This window comes from Dromiciops gliroides, chromosome 2 (assembly GCF_019393635.1).
Source record: "Dromiciops gliroides isolate mDroGli1 chromosome 2, mDroGli1.pri, whole genome shotgun sequence".
Classification (NCBI taxonomy): Eukaryota; Metazoa; Chordata; class Mammalia; order Microbiotheria; family Microbiotheriidae; genus Dromiciops; species Dromiciops gliroides.
In genome coordinates this window covers 632,504,157-632,508,562 of record NC_057862.1, presented here as the reverse complement: position 1 = coordinate 632,508,562, position 4,406 = coordinate 632,504,157, and the positions used below count along the sequence as shown (strand labels likewise).

Sequence of the window (4,406 nt, the reverse complement as noted above, 5' to 3'; positions counted from 1 at the left end):
TTTTCTTCTCAAACCTCATTCTCTTTAACCTCTCTTCAGTCTTTGATCATTCCCTCCTTCTTGATACTCTATTCTCTCTGGGGATTTTAGGTAGTACCCATTCCTGCTTCTCCTCCTACTTACCTGCCCACTCATTCCCAGTGTCCTTTGCTAAATCCTAATTCAGATCATGTCCTCTAATTTTAGGTGTTCCTTAGGCATCTGTCCTGGGCCCTAGTCTCTTCTCCCACTAAATTACTTCACTTAGTGATGTCATTAGTTCCAATGGATTTGATTTCCATCTCTATGCTGATGATTCTCAAATATACCTCTTCTGATCCAGCCTCTCTGCTGACCTCCAATCTCTCATCTCCAATTTCCTTTCAGATATCACAAACTGGGTGTCCAGTAGGCATCTTAAACTCAACATATTGAAAACTCAACTAATTTATCTTTGTCCCTAAACCTCCCACACCCCCTACCTTGCCTAATACTGTAGAAGGCAACACCATCCTCCCAGTTACTTAGGTTTGCAACCTAGCAGTTATCTTCCATTTCTCAGTATCTTTCAACCCTCATATTCAACCTGTTGCCCAAGACTGTTGATTTCAGTTCCCCAACAGCACACACATATACTCCCTTCTCTCCTTTGACACTGTCACCATTCTAGTACAGGCCCTAATCATCTCATGCCTAGACTATTTCTTTTTTTTTTCACTTAAAGCTTATATTGGCCATAGTATTTCCCCCCCACAAAACCTTTCAGAATACCTCGAAGTTCTTAGAATGTCCAAGTAGAAAGTTAAGAAGAAAAGGAATAAGTTTAAGGGAAAAAAGCAGCAATTTGGCAAACGAGTCTCTGAACCCTCTGCCCACCTTCAAGCCTACTTTCACTCCAGTAAGATTTTGCACAGCTCCTCGGCGTCCTCCGTGGTCTTGACCCGGATGAGCATCGTCACAGGCATGATGGAGCTCTTCTTGCTGATGGGCGGGTTTGGGACACAGACGATGAGCACATTGTTCATGCCGGTTCGGGAGCAGGGCATGTTGGGTGGAACCCAACATTCAGGAGTATGTTCCTTAAATTGGTTTCTGCTTGAACCAGAAGCTGGGTCTTCTGACTGGCAGCAGGGTTCAAGGGCAGGGTTCCCATGCCATTCTCTTTAAACTCATTATCTTTTCTGTAAAAGAGTTTGCACTTCTTGGAATAAAAGGAATCCTCTTCCTTGACTTCATTCATGGTTGCTTTGGATGGCTCCTCCCTCTCTTCCTCTTCGGCACCTTTGTCTTCCCCCAGCAGCTGCATCCCGGGTCCTCTGGCATTTTGGGGGAGAAGGAAGAGGCGGAGCTCGCCTGGGTCACCTCTTTGCCAAAGATGCCCGTGTTTCCAGGAGAGAAGGAGAAGTTTGCCATGGGGCCGGAGGCCAAGGGGCCCAGGGCCGAGCTGTTGACTTTCTGTCCAAAGTGAAAGGAGGCAGTGGACGGACGCAGCTCCCAAGGCAAGGGCCGTTTTCTTCTCCGATGTCGCTTCTGCCTGCTTTTCCGCGGCTCCTTCAGCTTTGTCCGGGTGAAACACAAAGGGAGCGTCTTGGGGGTCTGCTGCAATGGCCCCGGGGCAGCGGTCCCCGCCGGGGTCCCAAGGAGCTGCCTGCGGGCCTCCGTCTCCAAGCCGCTGTTGCTGGGCCGCTGCTCGATGCTCATGAGGTATCTATCTCTCGTAGTCTTTAAAGATGGGCTTCAGGATCGCAGAGCGAGTTGGTGTCCACGTGCTTGATGATCCAATCGGGCACAGAGCAGCTTAAGGCAGCGAGCCCTCTGTGGTAGGCATTGGCTCCACAGGCCTTCCTTCCCCTGCGCTCCGTGGCCGGTCGAGGAGGAAGGCTGCCGGTTGTCCCTGGTGCTCTTGGGGCTGGCGGCCTTCTTGTCCACCCCCCACGGGGGCGTTGGTCCATTGGCAGTGGCACCACCAAAGACCACCTTTTCTGCTGAAGGCCCCTTGACAGGGGCCGGGGCGGGCACGGAAGACGCGCCGCCGCCATTGGCCAGGTCTTGCAGAGGCTTGATGCTGGCGCCGTTGCCGAAGCCAGTGAGTCCCCCTCCTCCTCCTGCTGCTGGAGGTACGACCAACTCTTCGGACCCTTTGAAGGCCCCTCCACTTTCAGATTCCAAGGCCACATTCCTGCACTTCCTCTTCTTGATAGCTCTGTCCTTCAAGACTTCCTCATTCGCCACCGAAAACGTGCCCACCTCTTCCATGGCATCCTCTTTTTTTTTTTTTTTTTTAGTGAGGCAATTGGGGTTAAGTGACTTGCCCAGGGTCACACAGATAGTAAGTGTTAAGAGTCTGAGGCCGGATTTGAACTCAGGTACTCCTGACTCCAGGGCCGGTGGTCTATCCACTGCGCCACCTAGCTACCCCCCCCCCCCATGGCATCCTCTTGATCCCAGTTCCTATCTGTCAGTTCCTTCTCCGAGTTTCTTTTGGCCATTTTTTCGTACTTGATGGGCGACTCCTCTTTGCTTCCCGGACTGGCTGAGCAGCTTCACTCTGGCGCCTTCCACTCAGCCTGAGGACACGCCTGCTCGAATTGCATGGGTGGTGAGGCGGGGCGAGTCTAGAGTGGGGGTCAGGGTTCACTGTGCGCCAGGTGCAGATGAGGGGGAAAGCGAAGCTAGACTATTTCAATAGATAGCTGGTGGATCTACCTCAAACTTTAATGTAATGTTGATTATTTAAAAAAAAAACAATTATGAAGCTCACTTGCATGACCAAAAGATTGCTCACAAAGAAATCTCCATCCTGTTTTACTTAAATTCCATGTCCAAACCCAGCATGGGTGGAATGCCTTGATGCTTTGGAAATTCCCCCAACTTATTTTTGTATCTCCAGACCATTCTCTCTTGTCCAACATGAGCAGATGATCATCTTATGAATCCTTAGTCAGTGGAGATGCCTCATGCTTTACCCATCTTGTGATGTCCCCCTACTGATATGTCATTTCTGGCCCTCAAGGACAAGGTCTAACAACCAATGAGATTCTATATCTTTCCATGCCTATTTTGCATAATTGGGTATCAAACCCTATAAAAACAAGGCCCTAGAAAAAGGGAGCCCTAGTGAGAAAGATCTGAGATCCATTTCATTGGAGGTGAAAAAATATATTAACTGCTTGCTAATCTAATGTGTACACTTATAACTGTAAGCTATCTGAAAAATGATAACTTTTAATTTAATATGGAAAGAGCCAATTGGGGAGCTCCCCCTCCCCCACTGCCTGTCCCAGACTGATAGGAAAAAAGATTAAAAACCTCTTTCAATTTAAGCAAATACCAGGGTTTATTTATGGGAATAAACTTAGCAATACATGTAGAAATAAGCAAGAAATATATGACCTGTGAACTTGACCCCAACGGACTCACTCTCTTTTAACTTTCTCTCCTTCCCCCTTGCAGCCATGCCTCACTGGGACTGGTTCACCTCCCTCTCTCTAGGTCGATCCCCTCTTAGCCGAAAGCCACCCCCATTCAACTCATTGGAAACCCCTTCTTTTCTCATCAGCTGCTTCTTTCCTTCTTCGTTCCCTTGCTTCACTCTTCTGTCCTTTGTCAGTCTCTGTAGCGTCCCTATTTATTAAACTTCTTTCTCACCTGAAACTCCGGCTGAGCCACCCACTCACATCAAGCTAATTCTCTGGCACCCCCAGGGCTATGCTGGACACTCCCAGAGCTGGGGGCTGGGTGGAGGAAGCTGGCTCGTGCTTGAGGCTCTTCGTGTGCATCCTCACTGGGCAGAGGAAGCCAGGGCATATCCCCACTGAGTGGGGTGTGGTCATGGGAGGCTTACGTGCCTGGGCGGTTTGGGGAGAGCAGTCACACTGGGGGAGGGACAGCCCATTCGGGGAGCCCAAGGCTAATTTTAGCGGCTTACAGAGGGGACCATGGACCCTTTAATAAAGTGCCATTGGCTTCAGTGGATATTGGACAATTACAATACCCATATATTGATGCTGAACAGTCTGTCTGCAAATCCATCTTGTACTCCAATTTCTTACCTCCTGGTGACCATTCTCTTTACCTTTCCACAAGAGCACAGACACTTCTGATGTCCTTCACTTAAAAAGAAAGAAAGAACCAATGTGGAGACATAGACCCACATCCCATATTCATGGATCAGATGTTGATCTTAGAAAGGGTGGGCCTTGGGTCTCTCTTTATAGCAATTTCTAAGGGAAGTTAGGTGTGTGGTGCATAGAGCACTGGCCCAGAAATTGGGACTGGCCCTGGTCAAGTCACTTAACCCGAATTGCCTTAAACATCTGGGGCCATGGGAAGTCATCCTAATATTTATCTTGCCACTGGATGCAGATAGCTCTGGAGGAGAGAGGTTGATGACCTTATACAACCCTCCCTCAATTAAATCACATTAC

The 4,406-nt window shown here is 49.0% G+C and overlaps 1 pseudogene; it reads right to left on the bottom strand.

The window, feature by feature from the left end:
* Positions 1–869: 869 nt before the first annotated feature.
* Positions 870–2,468, bottom strand: LOC122738016 (annotated as a pseudogene).
* Between the last annotated feature and the right edge of the window lie 1,938 nt (positions 2,469–4,406).